The sequence below is a fragment of the Chlorocebus sabaeus genome, chromosome 8 (genome assembly GCF_047675955.1).
Source record: "Chlorocebus sabaeus isolate Y175 chromosome 8, mChlSab1.0.hap1, whole genome shotgun sequence".
Classification (NCBI taxonomy): domain Eukaryota; kingdom Metazoa; phylum Chordata; class Mammalia; order Primates; family Cercopithecidae; genus Chlorocebus; species Chlorocebus sabaeus.
Window position 1 is genome coordinate 50,255,537 of NC_132911.1, and position 27,701 is coordinate 50,283,237.

Sequence of the window (27,701 nt, forward strand, 5' to 3'; positions counted from 1 at the left end):
CACATCACAAACCGTTTCTCAGAAAGTTTCTCTGCAGTTTTCATCTGAAGATAATTCCTATTTCACCATAGGCCTGAATGTGCTCCTGACCCTTCGCGAATCCGTCCATGATGGCGTTTCGAAATTTCGTAAAAGAAAGAAAGTTTTATCTATGTGAGATGAATAAACATATCTATCACAAAGCAGTTTCATAGAAATCTTCTTTCCATTTTTTGTTTCAGGATATTACCTTTCTCACCATAGCCATCCATATACTACAGAATGTCCCCTGGTGGCTTTTTCTCCAAAAGGGATTCCATAATTCTCTATGAGAAGAAAAGTATAACTCTGTGAGTGGAATGCACACATCACAAAGCAGCTCCACGGAAATCTTCTCTCAAGTTTCCATGTGAAGATATTTCCGTTTTCACCATAAACCTCAAAGCCCTCCCGAGTATCCCTTAGCTGACTAAACCAAAACAGTGTTAGAATACTGCTCACCACAGGCATCCGTTCGCCAATTAATATACTTTTGCAGATTCCTCAAAGACAGACTTTAAAAACTTTGAAATGTAGAGTAAGCTTTAACTCTCTGAAATGAATGCACATGTCAGAGAGCTGTTTCTTGTAACGTTTCTTTCTGGGTTTTATTTTAGGATATTTCACTTTTTGCTATAATCTACCATGTGCTCTGAAACATTACTTTTTCGGTTTTACAGCAACAGTGTTCAACCACTGCCTTATGAGAAAAGAGGCATAACTTCCTGAGTGCAATGCACACATCACAAAGCAGTTTCTCAGAAAGCTTCTATCCAGTTTTTATCTGAAGATAATTCCTTTTTCACGATAGGCCTGAATGTGCTCCCGAATGTCGCTTTGAGAATCAGTCCATGATGGAGTTTCAAAACTGCATAATAGAAAGAAAGTTTTATCTATGCGAGATGAGTAAACATGTCTATCACAAAGCAATTACACAGAAAGCTTCTTTCCAGTTTTTGTCTGACGATATATCCTTTTTCACCATAGCTGTCCCTGTACTCCTGAATGTCCCTTGGTAGCTGTTTCTCCAAAAGTTATTCCCCAATTCTCTGTGAGAAGGAAGGTATAATTCGGTAAGTGGAATACACACATCACAAAGCAGCTACTCAGAAAGCTTCTCTCCAGTTTCTCTCTGAAATTATTTCCTTTTCACCATAAGCCTCAAAGCATTCCCAAATATCCCTCCATAGACTAAACAAAAACAGTGTCAGAATACTGTTCAATGAAAAGAGAAGCTTAATTGTGCGAGTGGAATTCACACGACACAGAGCAGTTTCACAGAAAGCTTCCTTCTGGAGATAGAGACACAAAAACCCTCCAACAAATCAATGAATCCAGGAGTTGGTTTTTTGAAAAGATCAATAAAATTGATAGACCGTTAGCAAGACTAATAAAGAAGAAAAGAGAGAAGAATCAAATAGATGCAATGAAAATTGATAAAGGGGATATCACCACCGACCCCACAGAAATACAAATTACCATCAGAGAATACTATAAACACCTCTATGCAAATAAACTAGAAAATCTAGAAGAAATGGATAATTTCCTGCACATTTACACTATCCCAAGACTAAACCAGGAAGAAGCTGAATTCCTGAATAGACTAATAGCAGGTTCTGAAATTGAAGCAATAATTAATAGCCTACCAACCAAAAAAAGTCCAGGACCAGATGGATTCACAGCTGAATTCTACCAGAGGTACAAGGAGGAGTTGGTACCATTCCTTCTGAAACTATTCCAATCAACAGAAAAAGAGGGAATCCTCCATACCTCCTTTTATGAGGCCAACATCATCCTGATGCCAAAGCCTGGCAGAGACACAACAAAAAAAGAGAATTTTAGAATGATATCCCTGATGAACATCGATGCAAAAATCCTCAATAAAATACTGGCAAACCAGATTCAGCAGCACATCAAAAACCTTATCCACCATGATCAAGTAGGCTGCATCCCTGGGATACAAGGCTGGTTCAACATATGCAAATCAGCAAACGTAATCCAGCATATATACAGAACCAAAGACAACAACCACATGACTATCTCAATAGATGAAGAAAAGGCCTTTGACAAAATTCAACAGCCCTTCATGCTAAAAACTCTCGATAAATTCCATATTGATGGAACGTATCTCAAAATAATAAGAGCTACTTATGAAAAACCCACAGCCAATATCATACTGAATGGGCAAAAACTGGAAAAATTCCCTTTGAAAACTGGCACAAGACAGGGATGCCCTCTCTCACCACACCTATTCAACATAGTGTTGGAAGTTCTGGCTATGGCAATCAGGCAAGAGAAAGAAATCAAGGGGATTCAGTTAGGAAAAGAAGAAGTCAAATTGTCCCTCTTTGCAGATGACATGATTGTATATTTAGAAAACCCCATTATCTCAGCCCAAAATCTCCTTAAGCTGATAAGCAACTTCAGCAAAGTCTCAGGATACAAAATTAATGTGCAAAAATCACAAGCATTCTTATACACCAGTAACAGACAAACTGAGAGCCAAATCATGAATGAACTTCCATTCACAATTGCTTCAAAGAGAATGAAATACCTAGGAATCCAACTTACTAGGATGTAAAGGACCTCTTCAAGGAGAACTACAAACCACTGCTCAGTGAAATAAAAGAGGACACAAACAAATAGAAGAACATACCATGCTCATGGATAGGAAGAATCAATATCATGAAAATGGCCATACTACCCAAGGTAATTTATAGTTTCAATGCCATCCCCATTAAGCTACCAATGAGTTTCTCCACAGAATTGGAAAAAACTGCTTTAAAGTTCATACGGAACCAAAAAAGAGCCCGCATTGCCAAGACAATCCTAAGTCAAAAGAACAAAGCTGGAGGCATCACGCTACCTGACTTCAAACTATTCTACAAGGCTACAGTAACCAAAACAGCATAGTACTGGTACCAAAACAGAGATATAGACCAATGGAACAGAACAGAGTCCTCAGAAATAATACCACACATCTACAGCCATCTGATCTTTGATAAACCTGAGAAAAACAAGAAATGGGGAAAGGATTTCCTATTTAATAAATGGTGCTGGGAAAATTGGTTAGCCATAAGTAGAAAGCTGAAACTGGATTCTTTCCTTACTCCTTATACGAAAATTAATTCAAGATGGATTAGAGACTTAAATGTTAGACCTAATACCATAAAAACCCTAGAAGAAAACCTAGGTAATACCATTCAGGACATAGGCATGGGCAAGGACTTCATGTCTAAAACACCAAAAGCAACGGCAACAAAAGCCAAAATTGACAAATGGGATCTAATTAAACTAAAGAGCTTCTGCACAGAAAAAGAAACTGCCATCAGAGTGAACAGGCAACCTACAGAATGGGAGAAAATTTTTGCAATCTACTCATCTGACAAAGGGCTAATATCCAGAACCTACAAAGAACTCAAACAAATTTACAAGAAAAATCAAACAACCCCATCAAAAAGTGGGCAAAGGATATGAACAAACATTTCTCAAAAGAGGACATTCATACAGCCAACAGACAAATGAGAAAATGCTCATCATCACTGGCCATCAGAGAAATGCAAATCAAAACCACAATGAGATACCATCTCACACCAGTTAGAATGGCAATCATTAAAAAGTCAGGAAACAACAGGTGCTGGAGAGAATGTGGAGAAATAGGAACACTTTTAAACTGTTGGTGGGACTGTAAACTAATTCAACCATTATGGAAAACAGTGTGGCGATTCCTCAAGGATCTAGAACTAGAAGTACCATATGAGCCAGCCATCCCATTACTGGGTATATACCCAAAGAATTATAAATCATGCTGCTATAAAGACACATGCACACGTATGTTTATTGTGGCACTATTCACAATTGCAAAGACTTGGAATCAACCCAAATGTCCATCAGTGACAGACTGGATTAAGAAAATGTGGCATATACACCATGGAATACAATGCAACCATAAAAAAGGATGAGTTTGTGTCCTTTGTAGGGACATGGATGCATCTGGAAACCATCATTCTCAGCAAACTATCACAAGAACAGAAAATCAAACACCGCATGTTCTCACTCATAGGTAGGAACTGAACAATGAGATCACTTGGACTCGGGAAAGGGAACATCATACACTGGGGCCTATCATGGGTAGGGGGAAGGGGGTGGGATTGCATTGGGAGTTATACCTGATGTAAATGACGTGTTGATGGGTACTGACAAGTTGATGGGTGCAGCACGCCAACATGGCACAAGTATACATATGTGACAAACCTGCACATTATGCACATGTACCCTAGAACTTAAAGTATAATAATTTAAAAAAAAAAGAAAGAAAACTTCCTTCTGGTTTCTATCTGAGGTTATTTCTTTTTCAGGATATTCTGAGGACCGTTCTGAAATGTCCTATCTCAGATTTCACAGAAACTGATTTCAAACTGCTCAATCCAAACAATGATTTAACTCTATGAGATGAATACAAACATCCCAAAAGAGTTGCTCAGAAATCGTCTCTCCAATTTTCAACGGAAGACATTTCCTTGCTCATCACAGGCCTCTAGTCGCCAATTCATATCCCTTCACAGAATCCTCAAAGACAGACATTCCAAACTGGGAAATGTAGAGTAAGCTTTAACTCTCTGAAATGAATGCACATGTCAGAGAGCAGTTTCTTGGAATGCTTCTTTCTGGGTTTTATTTCAGGATATTTCACCTTTCCTCATAGTCTTCCATGTGCTTCGAAATATTACTCTTTCAGTTTTACAGGAACAGTATTGAAACACTGCCTTATGAAGAAAGAGGTATAGCTCCCTGAGTGGAATGCACACATCCAATGCCGTTTCCCAGAAAGCTTGTATCCTGTTTTTATCTGAAGATATCTCCTTTTCCACCATAGGCCTGAATCTGCTCCTGAATGTCCCTTCGTGGATCTGTCTATAATGGAGTTTTCAAATGGTGTAAAATAAGGAAAGTTTTATCTATGTGAGATGAATAATAATATCTCTCACAAAGCAGTTTCACAGAAATTTTCTTTCCAGTTTTTGTCTGAGGATATTTCCTTTTCCACCATAGCTGTCCCTATACTCCTGAATGTTCCTTGGTAGCTTTTTCTCCTAAAGGGATTCCCCACTCTTATCTGGGAAGAAGGGTATAATTCTGTGAGTGCAATGCACACGTCACAAAGCAGCTCCTCAGTAAGCTTCTCCCAGTTTCTTCTGAAGGTATTTCCTTTTTCACCGTAAGCCTCAAAGGGCTCCCCAATATCCCCTTGCAGACTAAACTAAAAAGGTGTTTGAATACTGCTCAATGAAAAAAGAAGTTTAACTGTGCGAGTGGAATTCATGCGACAGAGAATGGTTTCACAGATAGCTTCCTTCTGGTTTCTATCTGAGGTTACTTTTATTCAGGATATTCTAAACAGCTTTCCCAAATGTCCTTTCTCAGATTCCACAGAAACAGTGATTTCAAACTGCTCAATCCAAAGAATGATTTAACTCTATAAGATGAATACAAACATCACAAAAGAGTTGCTCAGAAAGTTTCCCTCCAATTTTCAATGGAAGACATTTCTTTGCCCACCACAGGCCTCCAGTTGCCACTTAATATCCCTCGCAGAATCCTCAAAGATAGACTTTCCAAACTGGGAATGTAGAGTAAGCTTTAACTCTGTGTAATGAATGGACATGTCAGAGAGCAGTTTCTTGAAATGCTTCTTTCTGGGTTTTATTTGACGACATTTCTCTTTTCACCATATTCCTCAATGTGTTCTGAATATAACATTTTTGTTTTACAGGAACAGTACTCAAACAGTGCCTTATGAGAAAAAAGGTATAACTCCATGAGTGGAATGCATGTATCATCAATCAGTTTCTCAGAAACTTCTCTCCAGTTTTTATCTGACGATATTTCCTTTTTCACCATAGGCCCGAATGTGTTCCCAAATATCTCTTTGTCAATCCATCCATGACGGAGTTTCCAAGCTGCGTAATGTAAAGAAAGCTTTATCTATGTGAGATGAATAAGCATAGCAAAAGCAGATTCACAGAAAACTTCTTTCCAGTTTTTATCTGAAGATATTTCCTTTTTCACCATAAGCCTCAAAGTGCTCCCGAATATCCCTTCACATGCTAAACATAAACAGGGTTACAAAACTGCTCAATGAAAAGAGAGGCTTAACTGAGCGAGAGGAAATAAGAAGACACAGAGCAGTTTCACAGTAAGCTTTCTTCTGGATTTTACATGAGGATATTTCTTTCTCCATATTCTAAGGAACATTCCCAAATGTTCTTCCTCAGATTCCATGGAAACAGTGATTTCAAAGTGCTCAATGCAAAGAATGGTTTAACTCTATGACATGAATACACACACCACAAAGCAGTTGCTCAGAAAGCTCCTCTCCAGTTTTCATCGGGAGACGTTTCCTTGCTCACCCCAAGCCTCCGGGTGCCACTAAATATACCCTCACAGATTCCTCAAAGACAGAGTTTCCAAACTGGGCTACATAGAGTAAGCTTTAACTCTGTGAAATGAATGCACATATCAGAGAGCCGTTTTCTGAAATGCTTCTTTCTTCATTTGAGGATATTTCACTTTTCACCATAGTCTTCAATGCGCTCCGAAATATCACTTTTTCGGTTTTACATGAACAGTGTTCAAACAATGCCTTATGAGAAAAGAGATATAACTCCCTGAGTGGAATGCACACATCACAAAGAAGTTTCTCAGAAAGCTTCTCTCCAGTTTTTATCTGATGATATTTCTTTTTTCACCATAGGCCCGAATGTGATCCTGAATATCCCTTCATGGATCCATCCATGACGGAGTTTCCAGGCTATGTAATGCAAAGACAGCTTTATCTATGTGAGATGAATAAACCTAGTAAAAAGCAGATTCACAGAAAGCTTCTTTACAGTTTCTATCTGAAGATAGTTCCCTTTTCACCATAGTCCTTTATGTGCTCCCGAATGTCCCTTCGTGGATCCTTCCATGACATAGTTTTCCTGCTGCATAATGTAAAGAAAGCTTTATCTATGTGAGATGAATACACATAGCACAGAGAAGTTTCACAGAAAGCCTCTTTCCAGTTTTTGTGTGAGGCTATTTCACTTTCCACCATAGGCGTCAATAAGGGTTTCCCCGATGCTGAATGAGAATAGAGATATAACACGGTGAGTGGAATGTACACGTCAAAAGCTGTTCCTAGGAAAGCTTCTCTCCAGTTTGTATCTGAACATACTTCCTTTTTCACCATAAGCTTCAAAGTGCTTCTGAATATCCCTTTGCATGCTAAACATAAACAGTGTTAGAAAACTGCTCAATGAAAAGAGAAGCTTAAATGAGCGAGAAGAATTCACATGACACATAGCAGTTTCACAGAAAACTTCCTTCTGGTTTCTATCTGAGGTTTTTTCTTTTTCAGGATATTCTGAAGAGCATTCCCAAATGTCCTTTCTCAGATTCCACAGAAACAGTGATTTCAAACTGCTCAATCCAAAGAATGATTTAACTCTCTGAGGTGAATACAAACATCACAAAAGAGTTGCTCAGAAAGCTTCTCTCCAATTTTCAACAGACAACGTTTCCTTGCTCGCCACAGGCCTCCGGTTGCCACATAATATCCCTTGGCAGGATCCTCAAAGACAGATTATTCAAACTGGAACATGTAGAGTAAGCTTTAACTTTGTGAAATGACTGGACATGTCAGAGAACATTTTCTTGGAATGTTTCTTTCTGAGTTTCATTTGATGACATTTCACTTTTTGCCATAGTCTTCAATGTGCTCCGAATATCCCTTTTGTAGTTTTACAGGAACAGCACACAAACAGTGCCTTATGAGAAGAAAGGTAAAACTCCCTGAGTGGAATGCACATATTACCAAGCAGTTTCTCAGAAAGCTTCTCTCCAGTTTCTATCTGACGATATTTCCTTTTTCACCATAGACCTGAATGTGATCCTGAATATCCCCTTGCAGACCCATCCATGACGGAGTTTCTAAGCTGCATAATGTAAAGATAGCTTTATCTGTGTGAGATGAATAAACATAGCAAAAAGCAGATTCACAGAAAGCTTCTTTCCAATTTTTATCTGAAGGTATTTCCTTTTTCACCATAGTCCTGAATGTGCTCCCGAATGTCCCTTCGTGGATCCATCCATGACAGTTTCCAACTGCGTAATGTAAAGAAAGCTTTAATTATGTGAGATGAATACACTTATCACAGAGCAGTTTCATAGAAAGCTTTTTTCCAGTTTTTATCTGAGGTTATATCCCTTTTCACCATAGGCATCAATATGCTCCCGAATGTCACTTGGTACCTGTTTCTCCTAAAGGGTTTCCCCAATGCAGTATGAGAAGAGAGGTATAACACAGTGAGTGGAATGCACACGTCGCATATCACAGAATAGTTTCATAGAAAGCTTCTCTTCAGTTTTTATCTGAAGAGATTACCTGTTACACCATTGTCATGTATGGGCTCCCAAATGTCCCTTGTGGATTCGTCCATGACAGAGGTCCCACAATGCATAATGTAAATCAAGCTTTATCATCATGAGATGAATTAACGTAGCAAAAAGCAGATTCACAGAAAGCTTCTCTCCAGTTTTATCTGAAGATATTTCCTTTTTTGCCATAGGCCTGAATATGATTGCGAATGTCCCTTCATGGATCCGTCCATGATGGAGTTTCCAGGCTGAGTAACATAAAGAAAGCTTTATTGATATGCAACAAATAAACATAGCAAAAAGCAGACTCACAGAGAACTTCTTTCCGGTTTTTATCTGTAGATATTTTCTTTCTCACCATAGGCCTGAATGTGCTTCCGAATGTCCCTTTGCAGATCCATCCATGACAGAGTTTCCAAACTGCGTAATATAAAGAAAGTTTTATCTATTTAAGATGAATAAATATATCTATCACAAAGCATTTACACAGAAAGCTTCTTTTCAGTTTTTACCTGAGGATATTTCCTTTTTACCATAGCACTCCATACAGTGAATATCCCTTGGTAGCTTTTTCTCCAAAAGGAATTTCCCAATCCTCTATGAGATAAAAGGTATAATTCTGTGAGTGGAATGCACACGTCACAAAGCAGCTCCTTGGGAAGCCTCTCTCCAGTTTCTATCTGAAGATATTTCCGTTTTCACCATAAGCCTCAAAGTGCTCCGGAATATCCCTTTGCAGACTAAACATAAACAGTGTTAGAAAACTGCTTAATGAAAAGAGATGCTTAACGTGTGAGAGAAACTCACTTGACACATAGTAGTTTCACAAAAAGCCTCCTTGTGGTGATTATCTGAGGTTATTTCTTTCTCCGTATTCTAAAGAGTGTTCCCAAATGTACTTCCTCAGATTCCACAGAAACAGTGATTTCAAACCGCTCAAACAAAAAATGGTTTAACTCTATGAGATGAATACACACATCACAAAGCAGTTGCTCAGAAAAGTTTTCTCCAGTTTTCATCGAAAGACGTTTCCTTGCTCACCAGAGGCCTCCGGGGGCCACTTAATATCCCTTCGCAGATTCCTCACAGACAGAGTTTCCAAACTGGGCAACATAGAGTTAGTTTTAACTCTGTGAAATAAATGTACATATCAGAGAGCAGTTTCTTGGAACGCTTCTATCTGGCTTTTATTTGAGGATATTTCACTTTCCACCATAGTCTTCAATGGGCTTCAAAATATCACTTTTTTGGTTTTACAGGAACAGTGTTCAAAACACTGCCTTATGAGAAAAGAGGTATAACTCCCTGAGTGGGATACACATATCACAAAGCAGTGTCTCAGTAAGCTTCTCTCCAGTTTTCATCTGACGATATTTCCTTTTTCACCATAGTCCTGAATGTGCTCCCGAATGTCCCTTCATGGATCTGTCCATGGAAGAGTTTTCAAACTATATAATGTAAAGAAAGCTTTATCTATGTGACATGAAAGCACATATCACAGAGCAGTTTCACAGAAAGCTTCTTTCCAGTTTTTGTCTGAGGCTGTTTCCCTTTTCCCAATAGGGATTAATGTGCTCCCGAATATCTCTTGGTACCTTTTTCTCCAAAAGAGTTTCTCTGATGCTGTATGAGAAGAGAGGTATAACACTGTGAGTGGAATGCCCACGTCACAAAGCAGTTTCTCGAAAAGCTTCTCTACAGTTTCTATCTGAACATGTTCCCTTTTTCACCATAAACTTCAAAGCACTCCCGAATATTCCTTCAAGTGCTAAACATAAACAGTGTTAGAAAATTGCTCATTGAAAAGAGAAGCTTAACTGAGCAAGAGGTATTCACACGACGCACAGTAGTTGCACAGTAAGATTCCTTCTTTTTTTTTTTTATCTGAGGGCATTTAATTCTCCATATTATAAAGAGCATTCCCAAGTGTCCTTTCTCAGATTCCACAGAAACAGTGATTGCACACTGCTCAATCCAAAGAATGATTCAACTCTATGAGATGAATACAAACATCACAAAAGAGCATATCAGAAAGCTTCTCTCCAATTTTCAACGGAAGACATTTCGTTGCTCACCACAGGCAGGTTGCCACTTAATATCACTTTGGAGAATCCTCAAAGACAGACTTTCCAAACTGGAAAATGTAGAGTAAGCTTTATTTCTGTGAAATGAATGGACATGTCAGAGAGCAGTTTTTTGGAATGTTTCTTTCTGGGTTTTACTGGACGACATTTCACTTTTAGCCATAGTCTTCAATGTTCTCTGAATATCACTTTTGTAGTTTTACAGGAACAGTGTTGAAACAGTGCCTTATGTGAAAAAATATATTACTCACTGAGTGGAATGAAAGCTTCTCTCCAGTTTTTAATAGACAATATTTCCTTTTTCACCATAGGCACAAGAATGATTTAACTTTATGAGATGAGTACACACATCACAAAGTAGTTGCTCAGAAAGTTTCTCTCCAGTTTTCAACGGAAGACATTTCCTTGCTTGACACAGGCCTCCCCGGTCGCCACTTAATATCCCTTCACAGAATCCTCAAAGACAGACTTTTCGAACTCGGAAATGCAGAGTAAGCTTTAACTCTCTGAAATGAATGCACATGTCAGACAGTAGTTTCTTGGAACGCTTCTTTCTGGGTTTTATTTGAGGATACTTCACTTTTCTTCATAGTCTTCAATGTGCTCCAAAGAATCACTTTTTTGGTTTTACAGGAACAATGTTCAAACACTGCCTTATGAGAAAAGAGGTATAACTTCCTGAGTGGAAGGCACACATCACCAAGCAGTTTCACAAAAAGCTTCTTTCCAGTTTTTATCTGAAGACATTTCCATTTTCACCAGAGTCTTGAATGTGCTCCTGAATGTCCCTTTGGGGATCCATCAGTGACAGAGTTACCAAGCTGCATAATGTAAAGAAAGCTTTATCTATGTGAGATGAATAAACACAGCAAAAAACAGATTCACAGAAAGCATCTTTCCAGTTTTCATCCGAAAATATTTCCTTTTTCACCATAGTCGTGAATGTGCTCCCAAATGTACCTTTGCGGATCCTTCCATGTCAGAGTTTCCAAACTGCGTACTGTAAAGGAAGCTTTATCTATATAAGATGAATACATATATCACAGAGCTGTTTCACAGAATGCTTCTTTCCTGTTTTTATCTGAGGCTATTTCCGTTTTCACAAGAGGCATCAATATGTTCCAGGATATACCTTGGTAAATTTTTCTTCAAAGGAGTTTCCCTGATGCTGTATGAGAAGAGAGGTATAACAGTGTAAGTGGAATGCACACGTCACAAAGCAGTTCCTCAGAAACCTTCTCTCCAGTTTTTATCTGAAGAGATTTCCTTTTTCACCGTAAGCTTCAAAGCGCTCCTGAAAATCCGTTTGCATGCTAAACATAAGCAATGTTAGAATACGGCTCAATGCAAATAGAAGCTTAACTGTGTGAGCAGAATTCACACAGCACAGAGCAGTTTCACAGAATGCTTCCTTCTGGTTTCTATCTCAGGGTATTCCTTTTTCAGCATGTTCTAAAGAGCGTTCCAAAATGTCCTTTCTCAGGTTCCACAGAAACAGTGATTTCAAACTTCTCAATCCAAAGAATGGTTTAACTATATGAGAGGAATACACACATCAAAAACCAGTTGCTCAGAAAGCTTCTCTCCAGTTTTCATCGGAAGTCGTTTCCTTGCTCACCACAAGCCTCCTGGCGCCACTTAATATCCCTTCACGGATTCCTAAAAGGCAGACTTTCCAAACTGGACAATTCAGAGTAAGCTTTAACTCTGTGAAATGAATGCACATATCAGAGAGCAGTCTCTTGGAACGCTTCTCTCTGGGTTTTATTTGAGGATATTTCACTTTTCGCCATAGTCTTCAATGCGCTCAGAAATATCACTTTTTCGGTTTTCCAGAAACAGTTTTCAAACAGTGCCTTATGAGAAGAAAGGTATAACTCCCTGAGTGAAATGCACAAATCACCAAGCAGTTTCTAAGAAAGCTTCCCTCCATTTTTTACCTGATGATATTTCCTTTTTCACAAAAGGCCCTAATGTGATCCCAAATATCCCTTCGTGGATCCATCCATGATGGACTTTCCAAGCTGCATAATGTAAAGAAAGTTTTATATATGTGAGATGCACATACATATCTATCACAAAACCTTTACACAGAAAGCTTTGTTTCAGTTTTTGCCTGAGAATATTTCCTTTTTCATCGTAGCTCCCCATATGGTGAATGTCCCTTGGTAGCTTTTAATCCAAAAGGATTTCATAATCCTCTATGAGAAAAAACATATAACTCTGTGAGTGGAATGCACACGTCACAAAGCAGGTCCTTGGAATGCTTCTCTCCAGTTTCTGTCTGAAGATATTTCCTGTTTCACCATAAGTCTCAAAGCACTCCCAAATATCCCTTCACAGGCTAAACATAAAAGGATTAGAAAACTGCTCAGTGAAAAGAGAGGCTTACTGAGTGAGGGGAATTAAGATGACACAGAGCAGTTTCACAGAAAGCTTCCTTCCATATTTTACCTGAGGATATTTCTTTCTCCATATTCTAAGAAACGCTCCCAAATATCCTTGCTGAGATTTCACAAAAACAGTGATTTCAAACTGGTGAATCCAAAGAATGGTTTAACTATATGAGACGAATACACACATCACAAAGTAGTTGCTCAGAAAGTTTCTCTCCAGTTTTCAACAGAAGTCGTTTCCTTGCTCACCACAAGCCTCTGGGCACCACTTAGTATCCCTTCACAGATTCCTCAAAGACAGACTTTCCAAACTGGGCAAAGTAGAGTAAGATTTAACTCTGTAAAATGAATTAACATATCAGAGAGCAGTTTACTGAAATGCATCTGTCTGGGTTTTAATTGAGGATATTTCACTTTTCACCATAGTCTTCAATGCGTTTCAAAATATCACTTTTTCGGTTTTACAGGAACAGTGTTCAAACACTGTCTTATGAGAAAGGAGGTAAAACCCCCTGAGTGGAATGCACACACCACAAAGCAGTTTCTCAGAAAGCTTCTCTCCAGTTTTTATCTGAAGATATTTCCTATTTCACCATAGGCCTGAAGGTGCTCCCGAATGTCCCTTCGTGAATATGTCCATGACAGTGTTTCAAAACTGGGTAATAGAAAGAAAGTTTTATCTATGTGAGATGAATAAACATATCTGTCACACAGCAGTTTCACAGAAAGCTTCCATCCAGTTTTTGTCTGAGGATATTTCCTTTTTCGCCATAGCCGTCCACATACTCCCGAACGTCCCCTAGTAGCTTTTGCTCCAAAAGGGATTCCCCAATCCTCTATGAGAAGAAAAGTATAACTCTGTCAGTGGAGTGCACACGTCAAAACGCAGCTCCTCGTAAATCTTCTCTCCAGTTTCTATCTGAAGATATTTCCGTTTTCACCATAAGCCTCAAAGCATTCCGAGTATCCCTTAGGTGACTAAACTAAGACAGTGTTAGAATACTGCTCAATGAACACAGAAGCTTAACTCTGAGAGTGGATTTCACATGACACAGAGCAGTTTCACAGAATGTTTCCTTCTGGTTTTTATCGGAGGGTATTTCTTTTTCAGCACATTCTTAAGAGCTTTCCCAAATGTCTTTTCTCAGGTTCCACCGAAAGGGTGATTTCAAACTGCTCAATCCAAAGAATGATTTAACTCTATGAGACGAATACACACATCTCAAAGTAGTTGCTCAGAATGCTTCTCTCCAGTTTTCAATGGAAGACATTTCCTTGCTCACCAGAGGCCTCCGGTCGCCACTTAATATCCATTTGCAGAATATTCAAAGACAGACTTTCCAAACTGGGAAATGTAGAGTAAGCTTTAACTCTCTGAAATGAATGTACATGTCAGATAGAAGTTTCTTGGAATGCTTCTTTCCCTGTTTTATTTGGCAACATTTCACTTTTCACCGTAGTCCTCCATGCGCTCTGAAATATTACTTTTTCAGTTTCACAGAAACAGTGTTCAAACACTGCCTTATGAGAAAAGAGGTATAACTCCCTGAGTGGAATGCATACATCACAGAGTAGTTTCTCATAAAGCTTCTATCCAGTTTTTATCTGAAGATATCTAACCTTCCCCACCTGCCTGAATGTGCTCCCGAATGTCCCTTCACAGATCCGTGCATGATGGAGTTTCCAAACTGCGTAACATAAGAAAAGTTTTAACTATGTGAGATGAATAAATATATCTAACACAAAGCAATTTCACAGAAATCTTCTTTCCAGTTTTTGTCTGAGGATATTTCCTTTTTCACCATAGTCGTCCCTATACTCCCCAATGTCTCTTGGTAGCTTTTTCTCCAAAAGGGATTCCAGAATCCTCCATGAGAAGAAAGCTACATTTATGTAAGTGGAATGCACACATCACAAAGCAGCTCCTCAAAAAGCTTCTCTTCAGTTTCTATCTGAAGATATTTCCTTTTTCATCGTAAGCCTCAAAGCATTCCTGAATATCCCTTCGCAGATTAAACAAAAGCAGTGTTATAATACTGCTTAATGAAAAGAGAGACTTAACAGTGTGAGTGGAATTCATGTGATACAGAGCAGTTTCAAAGAAAGCTTCCTTGTGGTTTCTATCTGAGGTTATTTCTTTTTCAGGATATTCTAAAGAGTGTTCCCAAATGTCCTTTCTCAGATTCCACAGAAAAAGTGATTTCAAACTGCTCAATCCAAAGAATGATTTAACTCTATGAGATGAATTCAAACATCACAAAAGAGTTGCGTAGAAAGCTTCTCTCCAATTTTCGATGGAAGACATTTCCTTGCTTGACACAGGCCTCCAGTTTCCACTTAGTATCACTTCGCAGAACCCTCAAGGACCAACTGGGAAATGTAGAGTAAGCTTTAACTCTGTGAAAAGAATGGGCATGTCAGAGAACAGTTTCTTGAGGTGCTTCTTTCTGTTTTCTATTGGACGACATTTCACTTTTTGCCATAGTCTTCAATGTGCTCCGAATATCACTCTTTTAGTTTTACAGGAACAGTGTTCAAACTGTGCCTTATGAGAAAGAAGTTATAACTCCCTGAGTGGAATGCACACATCACCAAGCAGTTTCTCAGAAAGCTTCTCTCCACTTTTTATCTGACCATATTTTCTATTTCACCATAGGCCTGAAATTGATCCCAAATATCCATTCACGGATCCATCCATGAGGGAGTTTCCAAGCTGCGTAATGTAAAGAAAGCTTTATCTATGTGAGATGAACAAACATAGCAAAAAGCAGATTCACAGAAAGCGTCTTTCCAGTTTTTATCTGAAGATATTTCCTTTTTCACCATAGTCCTGAATGTGCTCCCGAATGTCCCTTCGTGGATCTGTCCATGAGAGTTTCCAAGCTGCGTAATGTAAATAAAGCTTTATCTATGTCAGATGATTACACATATCACAGAGCAGTTTCATAGAAAGTTTCTAGTTTTTGTCTGAGGCTATTTTTCCTTGCCACCATAAGCATCAACATGCTCCCAAATATCACTTTATACCTTTTTATCCAAAAGGGGTTCCCTAATGCTGTATGAGAAGAGAGGTATAACCTGTGAGTGGAATGCACACGTCACAAACCAGTTCCTCAGAATGCTTATCTCCAGTTTCCGTCCGAACATAATTCCTTTTCCACCATAAGCCTCAAAGAACTCCCGAATATCCTTTCACAAGCTAAACATAAACAGGGTTAGAAAACTGCTCAATGAAAGGAGAGGCTTAATTGAGTGAGAGGAATTAAGACGACATAGAGCAGTTTCACAGAAAGCTTCCTTCTGGATTTTACCTAAGGATATTTCTTTCTCCATATTCTAAGGAGCATTCCCAAATGTCCTTCCTCAGATTCCACAAAAACAGTGATTTCAAACTGCTCAATCCAAAGATTGATTTAACTCTATGAGACGAATACGCACATCACAAAGCAGTTGTTCACAAAGTTTCTCTCCAGTTTTCATCAAAAGACTTTTCCTTGCTCACCACAAGCCTCTGGGCGCCACTTAATATCCCTTCACAAATTACTCAAAGACAGAGTTTCCAAAATGGGCGACGTAGAGTAAGCTTTAACTCTGTGAAATGGATGCACATATCAGAGAGCAATTTCTTGGAACGCTTCTTTCTGGGTTTGATTTGAGGGTATTTCACTTTTGGCGATAGTCTTCGATGCATTCCGAAATATCACTTTTTCGGTTTTACAGGAACAGTGTTCAAACACTGTCTTATGAGAAAAGAGGTATAACTCCCTGAGTGGAATGCCCACATCACGAAACAGTTTCTCAGAAAGCTTCTCTCCAGTTTTTATCTGAAGATATTTCCATTTTCACCATAATCCTGAATGTGCTCCCGAATGTCCCTTCGTGAATTCGTCCATGACGGCGTTTCAAAACTCCATAATAGAAAGAAAGTTTTATCTATGTGAGACGAATAAGCATATCTGTCACAAAGCAGTTTCACAGAAAGCTTCTTTTCACTTTTTGTCTGATGATATTTCCTTCTTCACCAAAGCCATCCATATATTCCCGAATGTCCCCTGGTATCTTTTTCTCCAAAAAAGGACTCCCCAATCGTCTATGAGAATAAAAATATAACTCTTTGAGTGGAATGCACACGTCACAAAGCAGCTCCTCGGAAGACTTCTCTCCAGTTTCTCTCTGAAGATATTTCCGTTTTCACCATAAGCCTCAATGCGCTCCCGAGTATCCCTTAGCTGACTAAACTAAAACAGTGTTAGAATACTACTTAATGAAAACAGAAGCTTAACTGTGTGAGTGGAATTCACATGACACAGAGCAGTTTCACAGGATGTTTCCTTCTGGTTTTTATTGGAGGGTATTTCTTTTTCAGCATATTCTTTAGAGCGTTCCCAAATCTCCTTTCTCAGTTTCCACAGAAACAGATTTCAACCTGCTCAATACCAAGAGTAATTTAACTCTATGAGATGAATACACACATCACAAAACAGTTGCTCAGAAAGCTTCCCTCCAGTTTATAGGAAGAGATTTCCTTGCTCTTCAGAGTCCTCCAGGCGCCACTTTATATCCCTTCACGGATTCCTCAAAGTCCGAGTTTCCAAGCTGGGCAATGTAGAGCAAGCTTAAACTCTGTGAAGTTAATTCACATATCAGAGAGCAGTTTCTTGGAAATCTTCCTCTGGGTTTTATTTGAGGATATATCACTTTTCACCACAGTCTTCAATGCGCTCCGAAATATCACTGATTTGCTTTTATAGGAACAGGGTTCAAACACTGCCTTATGAGAAAAGAGGTATAACTCCCTGAGTGGAATGCAGATATCACAAAACAGTTTCTCTGAAATCTTCTCTCCAGTTTTTATCTGATTTTATTTCCTTTTTCACCATAATCCTTAATATGCTCCCAAATGTCCCTTCACATATCACTAAATGACAGAGTTTCCAAGCTGCATAATGTAAAGAAAGCTTTTACTATGTGAGATGAATAAACAGCAAAAACCACATTCACAAAAAGCTTCTTTCCAGTTTTTATATGATGATATTTCCTTTTTCACCATAGTCGTGAAGGTGCTCCCGATTGTCCCTTCGTGGATTCGTCCATGACAGAGTTTCCAAGCTGTGTAATGTAGAGAAAGCGTTATCCATGTGAGATGAATACACGTATCACAGAACAGTTTTACAGAAACCTTCTTTCCGGTTTTTGTCTGATGCTATTTCCCTTTTCAACTCAGGCGTCAATATGCTCCCAAATATCCCTTGGTACCTTTCTCTCCAAAAGGGTTTCCCCGATGCTGTATGAGAAGAGAAGTATAACACTGTGAGTGGAATGCACACATCACAAAGCAGTTCCTTGGAAAGCTTCTCTTCAGTTTTCTCTGAACATATTTCCTTTTTCACCATAAGCCTCAAAGCACTCCAGAATTCCCCTTCATATGCTATACATAAACAGTGTTCGAAAATTTCTAAATGAAAATAGAATCTTGACTGAGTGAGAGGAATTCACACGACACTTGGCAGTTTCACAGAAAGCCTCCTTCTGGTTTTTATCTGAGGATATTTCTTTCTCCATATAGTATAGAGCATTCCCAAATGTCCTTCCTCAGATTCCACAGAAATGGTGATTTCTAACTTCTCAATACAAACAATGATTTAACTCTCTGATATGAATACGCACATCACAAACAGTTTCTCAAAAAGCTTCTCTCCAGTTCTCATTGGAAGACATATCCTTGCTCACCACAGGCTACAGGCGCCACTTAATATCCCTTCGCAGATTCCTCAAAGACAGAGTTTCCAAACTGGGCAACGAAGAATAAGCTTTAAATCTGTGAAATCAATGCACTCCGAAATAACACTTTTTCATTTTTCAGGAACGGTGCTCAAACACTGCCTTATGAGAAAAGAGGTATAATTCCCCGAGTGGAATGCCCACTTCACAAAGCAGTTTCTCAGAAAGCTTCTCTCCAGTTTTATCTGAAAATATTTCCTTTTACACCATAGGCCTGAATGTGCTCCCGAATGTCCCTTCATGGATCCGTCCATGACGGAGTTTCAAAGCTGCATAATAGAAAGAAAATTTTTTCTATGTGAAATGAATAAACATATCTATCACAAAGCAGTTTCACAGAAAACTTCCTTCCACTTATTTGTATGAGAATATTTCCTTTTTCACCATAGCCATCCATATACTCTTGAATGTCTCTTGGTAACTTTCTTTCAAAAAGGGATTCCCCAGTCCTCTAAGTGAAGAAAAGTATAACTCTGTGAGTGGAATGCATACATCACAAAGCAACTCTTTGGAAAGCTTCTCTCCAGTTTCTATCTGAAGATATTTCTTTTATCACCATAAGCCTCACAGTGCTAACAAATATCTCTTCGCAGACTAAACAAAAACAGTGTTAGACTACTGCTCAATTAAAAGACAAGATGAATGGTGCGAGTGGAATTCACATGACACAGAACAGTTTCACAGAAAGTTTCCTTCTGGTTTTTATCTAAGGGTATTTCTTTTTGAGCATATTCTAAAAATCGTTCCCAAATGTCCTTTCTGAGATTCCACAGAAACAGTTATTTCAAACTGCTGAATCCAAGGAATGATTTAACTCTATGAGATGAATACACACATTAGCTGCATAATGTAAACAAACTTTGTTTATGCTAGTTGAATCAACATAGCAAAAAGCAATTTCACCGAAAGCTTCTTTCCAGTTTTTATCTGAAGATATTTCCTTTTTCACTGTAGTCCTGAATGTGATCCCAAATGTCCCTTCGTGGATCCTTCCATGACAGTTTCCAAGCTGCGTAATGTAAAGAAAGTTTTATCTATGTGAGATGCATACACATCTCACAGAGCAGTTTCACAGAAAGCTTCTTTCCAGTTTTTGTCTGAGGGTATTTCCGTTTTCACCTTTGGCGTCAATATGCTAACGAATATAGCTTGATAACTTTTTCTCCAAAAGGATTTCCCAATGATGTATGAGAAGAGAGGGATAACACTGTGAGTGGAAATGCACCCGCCACAAACAGTTCCTTGGAATGCTTCTCTCCAGTTTCTATCTGAACATATTTCCTTTTTCACCGTAAGCCTCAATGCGCTCCCAAGTATCCCTTTGCACACTAAACACAAAGAGTGTTAGAAAACTGCTCAATGAAAAGAGAAGCTTAACTGAGCAAGAGGAATTCACATGACACATAGCAGTTTCACAGAAAACTTCCTTCTGGTTTTTATATGAGGATATTTCTTTCTCTTATTCTAAACAGCATCCCCAAATGTACTTTCTCAGATTCCACAGAAATAGTGATTCAAACTGCTCAATCCAAACAATGGTTTAACTCTATCAGATGAATACACACATCTCACAGATGAATACACAAAGCAGTTTCTCAGAAAGCTTCTCTCCAGTTTTCATCGGAGTACATGTGGTTGCTCACCAAGAGCCTCTGTGCATCACTAAATATCCCTCAGCAGATTCTTCAAAGACAAAGATTCCGAACTGGACAATGTAAAGTAAACTTTAACACTGTGAAATGAATGCACATATCAGACAGCAGATTCGTGGAATGCTTCTTTCTGGGTTTTATCTGAGGATATTTCACTTTTCACCATAGTCTTCAATGTGCCAAGAAATGTCACATTTTTGATATTACAGGAACAGTGTTCAAACACTGCCTTATGAGGAAAGAGGTATAATTCCCTGAGTGGAGTGCACTCATCACAAAGTAGTTTCTCAGAAAGCTTCTCTCTGGTTTTTATCTGAAGATATTTCCTTTCACACCATAGCCCTGAATGTGCTCCCAAATGTCCCTTTGTGGATCTGTCCACGACAGAGTTTCCAAACTGAGTAATGTATAGAAAATTTTATCTATGTGAGATGAATACACATATCACAGAGCAGTTTCACAGAAAGCTTGTTTCCAGTTTTTGTCTGAGGCTATTTCCCTTTTACCATAGGTGTCTATATGCTCCCGGATATCCCTTGGTACCTTTCTCCCCAAAAGTGTTTTCCTGAAGCTCTATGAGATGAGAGGTATAACACTGTGAGTGGAATGCACACGTCACAAAGCAGTTCCTCGGAAAGCTTCTCTCCAGTTTCTATCTGAATATATTTCCTTTTGCACCATAAGCTGCAAAGCACTCCCGAATATCCCTTCACACACTAAACATAAACAGAGTTAACTGAGTTAGAAGCTTAAATGAGTGAGAGGAATTCACACGACACATAGCAGTTTCACAGAAAGCTTCCTTCTGGTTTTTATCTGAGGATGTTTCTTTCTCCATATTCTAAAGAGTATTCCCAAATGTCCTTCCTCAGATTCCACAGAAATAGTGATTTCAAAGTATTCAATCCAAAGAATGGTTTAACTCTATGAGTTGAATACAGACATCACAAAGCAGTTTCCCAGAAAGCTTCTCTCCAGTTTTTATCTGAAGATATTTCCTTTTTCACCATATGTCTTAATTTGCTCCCGAATGTCCCTTCACGGATCCGTCCATGACGGAGTTTCCAAACTGCATAATATAAGGAAGGTTTTATCTATGTGAGATAAATAAACAACACAAAAAGCAGATTTACAGAAAGCTTCTTTCCAGTTTTTATCTGAAGATATTTCCTTTTTCACCGTAGCCCTGAATGTGCTTACGAACATCCCTTCGCGGATCCGTCCATGACAGAGATTCCAAGCTGCGTAATGTAAAGAAAGCTTTATCTATATGAGATGAATACACATATCACAGAGATGTTTCACTAAAAGCTTTTCTTCAGTATTTGTCTGAGGCTATTTCCCTTTTCACCATAGGTGTCAATAAACACCCAAATGTCCCTTGGTACTTTTTTTCTCCAAAAGGATTTTCTTGATGCTCTATGAGAAGAGAGGTATAACACTGTGAGTGGAATGCACACGTCACAAAGCAGTTCATCAGAAAGTTTCTATCTGAACATATTTCCTTTTTCACCATAAGCCTCAAAGCGCTCCCAAATATCCCTTCACATGGTAAACATAAACAGTGTTAGAAAACTGCTCAATGAAAAGAGACGCTTAACAGAGTGAGAAGAATTCACACGACACATAGCAGTTTCACAGAAAGCTTCCTTCTGGTTTTTGTCTGAGGATGTTTCTTTCTCCTTATTCTAAAGAGCGTTCCCAAATGTCCTTCCTCAGATTTAACAGAAACAGTGATTTCAAACTGCTCAATCTAAACAATGGTTTAACTCTATAAGATGAATGCATACTTCACAAAGCAGTTTCTCAGAAAGCTTCTCTCCAGTTTTTATCTGAAGATATTTCCTTTTTCAACATAGGCCTGAATGTGCTCAGGAATATCCGTTCACGGATGCGTTCATGACGGAGTTTCGAAACTGCATAATACAAAGAATGTTTTATCTATGTGGGATGAATAAACAGAGCAAAAGTCAGATTCACAGAAAGCTTCTTTCCAGTTTTTTTCTGAAGATATTTGCTTTTTCACCATAGTCCTGAATGAGCTCCCGAACCTCCCTTTGGGGATCCGCCCATGACAGAGTTTCCAAGCTGCATCATGTGAAGAAAGTTTTATCTATGTGAGATGAATACACATATCACAGAACAGTTTCACAGAAAGGTTTTCCCCGATGCTGTATGAGAAGAGAGGCACAACCCTATGAGTGGAATGCACACATCAAAACTGTTCCTCGGAAAACTTCTCTCCAGTTTCTATCTGAACATATTTCCGTTTTCACCGTAAGCTTCAAAGCGCTCTTGAATATCCCTTCGCATACTAAATATAAACAGTGTTAGAAAACTGCTCAATGAAAAGAGAAGCTTAACTGCACAGAGGAATTCGTAAGACACATAGCAGTTTCACAGAAGGGTTCCTTCTGGTTTTTATCTGAGGATATTTCTTTCTCCATATTCTATAGAGCATTCCAAAATGTCCTTCCTCAGATTCCACAGAAACAGTGATTTCAAACTGCTCAATCCAAAGAATGTTTTAACTCTATGAGATGAATACACGCATCACAAAGCAACTGCTCAGAAAGCTTCTCTCCAGTTTTCATCAGAAGAGATTTCCTTGCTCATCACAATCCTGCCGGTGTCACTTAATACCCATTCACAGATTCCTCAAAGACAGAGTTTTCAAACTGGGCAATGTGGAGTAAACTTTAACTCTTTGAAATGAAGTCATATATAAGAGAGCAGTTTTTGGAACGCTTCTTTCTGGGTTTTATTTGAGGATATTTCAAGTTTCGCCATAGTCTTCAATGTGCTCAGAAATATCACTTTTTCAGTTATACAGGAAGAGTGTTCAAACACTGCCTTATGAGAAAAGAGGTATAACTCCCTGAGTGGGATGCACACATCACCAAGCAGTTTCTCAGAAAGCTTATCTCCAGTTTTTATCTGAATATATTTCCTTTCTCAACGTAGGCCTGAATGTTCTCCTGAATGTCCCTTTGCGGATTAGTTCTTGATAGAGTTTCCAAACTGCGTAATATAAAGAATGTTTTATCTATGTGTGATGAATAGACATATCTATCACAAAGCAGTTTCACAGAAAGCTTTTTTCCAGTATTTGTCTGAGGATATATCCCTTTTCACCAGAGCCATGCATATACTCCTGAATGTCCCTTGGTAGCTTTTTCTCCAAAGGGATTTCTCAATCCTTTATGAGAAGTAAGGTATAACTCTGTGAGTGGAATGCACACGTTACAAAGCAGTTCCTCAGAAAGTTTCTCTCCGGTTTCTATCTGAACAGATTTCCTTTTTCACCACAAGCCTCAAAGCGCTCCCGAATATGCCTTCACTTGCTAAACATAAACAGTATTAGAAAACTGCTCAATGAAAAGAAAAGCTTAACTGGGTGAGGGGAATTCACATGCCACATAGCAGTTTCACAGAAAGCTTCTGGTTTTTATCTGAGGATAGTTCTTTCTCCATATTATAAGAGCATTCAAATATCCTTAATCAGATTTCACAGCAGCAGTGATTTCAAATTACTCCATCCAAATTACAGTTTTACACCATGAGATGAATACACACATCAAAAAGCAGTTTCTCAGAAAACATCTCTCTAGTTTTCATGGGAAGACATTTCATTACTCACCACAGGCTTCCGGGTGCCACTAAATATCCCCTCACAGATTTGTGAAACATAGAGTTTCCAAACCGGGCAACGTAGAAAAAGCTTTAACTGTGAAATGAATGCACATATCAGAGAGCAGTTTCTTGGAATGCTTCTTTCTGGGTTTTCTTTGAGGATATTTCACTTTTCGCCATAGTCTTTGAGGGGCTTAAATATCACATTGTCTGTTTTACAGGAACAGTGTTCAAATACTACCTTAGGAGAAAAGAGTTGTAATTCCCATAGTGGAATGTACACATCAGAATGCAGTTTCTCGGAAAACTTCTCTCCAGTTATTACCTCAAGATATTTCCTTTTTCACCACAGACCTGAATGTGCTCCCGAATGTCCCTTCGCAGATCCATCCATGGCAGAGTTTACAAACTGCGTAATATAAAGAAAGTTTTATCTATGTGAGATGAATAAACATATCTATCACAAAGCAGTTTCAGAGAAAGTTTCTTTCCCGTTTTTGTCTGATGATATTTCCTTTTTCACCATAGCCGTCCATGTACTCCCGAATGTCCCTTGGTGGCTTTCTCTTTAAAAGAGATTCCCTGACCCTCTATGAGAAACAAGGTATAACTCTGTGAGTTAAATGCCCACGTCATAAAGTAACTCCTCGGAAAGCTACTCTCCAGTTTCTGAAGATATTTCGCTTTTCGCCATAAACCTCAAAGTGCTCCTGAATATCCCTACACAGATTAAACAAAAACAGAGTTAGAAAACTGCTCAATGAAAAGAGAAGCTTAACTGTGTGAGTGGAATTCACACGACACAGAGCAGTTTCACAGAAGACTTTCTTCTGGTTTTTACCTGAGGGTATTTCTTGTTCACCATATTCTAAATAGCGTTCCCAAATGTTCTTTCTCAGGTTCCACAGAAACAGTGATTTCAAAATGCTCAATCCAAAGAATTCTTTAACTCTATGAGATGAATGCACACATCACAAAGCAGTTTCTCAGGAAGTTTCTCTCCAGTTTTTATCTGAAGTTATGTCCTTTTTCACCATAGTCCTGAATGTGATCTTGAATATCCCATCGTGGATCCATCCATGATGGAGCTTCCAAGCTGAGTAATGTAAAGAAACTTTATCTACGTGAGATGAATAAACACAGCAAAAAGCAGATTAACAGAAAGTTTCTTTCCAGTTTTTATCTTATTTCCTTTTTCACCACATTCCTGAATGTGCTCCCGAATGTGCCCTTGTGGATCCGTCCTTGACAGAGTTTCCAAGCTGTGTAATGTAATGAAAGCTTTCTCTACATGACATGAATACACGTATCACAGAGCATTTTCACAGAAAGCTTCCTTCTGGATTTTACCTGAGGCTATTTCTTTCTCCATATTCTAAGGAGTGTTCCCAAATGTTCCTCCTCAGATTCCACAAAAAAAGTGATTTCAAAGTGCTCAATATAAAGAATGGTTTAACTGTATGAGATGAATACACACATCACAAAGCAGTTGCTCAGAAAGCTTATCTCCAGTTTTCATCGGAAGACATTTCCTTGCTCAACACAAGCCTCTGATAGCCACTTAATATCCCTTCACAGATTCCTCAGATACAGAGTTTCCAAATTGGGCAATGTAGAGTAAGCTTTAACTCTGTGAAATGAATGCGCATATCAGAGAGTAGATTCTTGGAACGCTTCTTTCTGGATTTTATTTCAGGATATTTCACTTTTGGAAAGAGTCTTCAATGCTCTCCGAAATGTCACTTTTTCAGTTTTACAGGAACAGTGTTCAAACACTGCCTTATGAGAAAAGAGGTATAGTTCCCTGAGTGGGATGCGCACATCACCAAGCAGTTTCTCAGAAAGCTTCTCTCCAGTTTTTATCTGAAGATAATACCTATTTCACCATAGGCCTGAATGTGCTCCCAAATGACGCTTCGTGAATCCGTCCATAATGGAGTTGCACCGTAAGCCTCAAAGCGCTCCAGAATATGCCCCCACATGCTAAACATGAACAGTGTTAGAAAACTGCTCAATGAAAAGAAAAGCCTAACTGGGTGAGGGGAATTCACACGCCACATAGCAGTTTCACAGAAAGCTACCTTCTGGTTTTTATCTGACGATAGTTCTTTCTCCACATTATAAGAGCATTCAAATGTCCTTAATCAGATTCCACAGAAGCAGTGATTTCAAACTACACCAAGCAAAGAATGGTTTTACACTATGAGATGAATACACACATCAAAAAGCAGTTGCTCAGAAAGCTTCTTTCCAGCTTTCATCCGAAGACCTTTCCTTGCTCAACACAAGCCTCCAGGCGCCACTTATTATCCCTTCATAGAACCCTCAAAGACAGAATTTCCAAAATGGGCAATGTAGAGTAAGCTTTAACTCAGTGAAATGAATGCACATATCAGAGAGTAGATTCATGGAACGCTTGTCTCTGGGTTTTATTTGAGGATATTTCACTTTTCACCAAAGTCTTCAATGCATTCCAAAATAAAACTTTTTCGGTTTAGCAGGAACAGTGTTCAAGCACTGCCTTATGAGAAAAGAAGTATAACTCCCTGAGTAGAATACATACATCACAAAGTAATTTCTCAGGAAGCTTCTCCCCAGGTTCTATCTGAAGATATTTCTTATTTCACCATAGGCTTGAATGTGCTCCGAATGTCACTTTGCGAATCCGTCCATGATGGAATTTCAAAACAGCAAAATAGAAAGGACATTTTATCTATGAGAGATGAATAAACATATCTATCACAAAGCAGTTTCACAGAAAGTTTCTTCTGAGTTTTTGTCTGAGGATATTTCCCTTTTCACCATAGCCATCCAAATACTCCCAAATGTCCTCTGGTAACTTTTTCTCCAAAAGGGATTCCCCAATCCTCTATGAGAAGAAAAGTATAACTCTGTGAGTGGAATGCACACGTCACAAAGCAGCTCCTTGGAAATCTTCTCTCCTTTTTCTCTCTGAAGATGTTTCGATTTTCACCATAAGCCTCAAAGTGCTCCCGAGTATCCCTTAGCTCTCCAAGCGAAAACAGTGTTAGAATACTGCTCAATGAAAACAGAAGTTTAAACGTGTGAGTGGAATTCATATGACACAGAGCAGTTTCACAGAAAGGTTCCTTCTGGTTTTTATCAGAGGATATTTCTTTTTCAACATTTTCTTAACAGCGTTTCCAAATGTCCTTTCTCAGGTTCCACAGAAAGAGTGATTTCAAACTGCTCAATCCAAATAATGATTTAACTCTATGACATGAACACACACATCACAAAGCAGTTCCTCAGAAAGTTTCTCTCCAGTTTTCAATGGAAGACATTTCCTTGATCACCACAGGCCTCCGGTTGCCACTTAATATCCCTTTGCAGAATTCTCAAAGACAGACTTTCCAAACTGGGAAATGTAGAGTGAGCTTTAACTCTCTGAAATGAATGCAGATGTCAGAGAACAGTTTCTTGGAACAATTCTTTTTGGATTTTATTTCGGGATACTTCACTTGTTGTCATAGTCTTCCCTGCACTTCGAAATCTTACATTTTCGGTTTTACACGAACTGTGTTCAAACACTGCCTTATGAGAAAAGAGGTAAATCTCCCTAAGTGCATTGCACACATCACAAAGCAGTTTCTCAGAAAGCTTCTATCCAGTTTTTATCTGAAGATGTCTCCTTTTTCACCATAGCCCTGACTTTGCTCCCATATGTCCCTTCACAGGTACGCCCACGACGGAGTTTC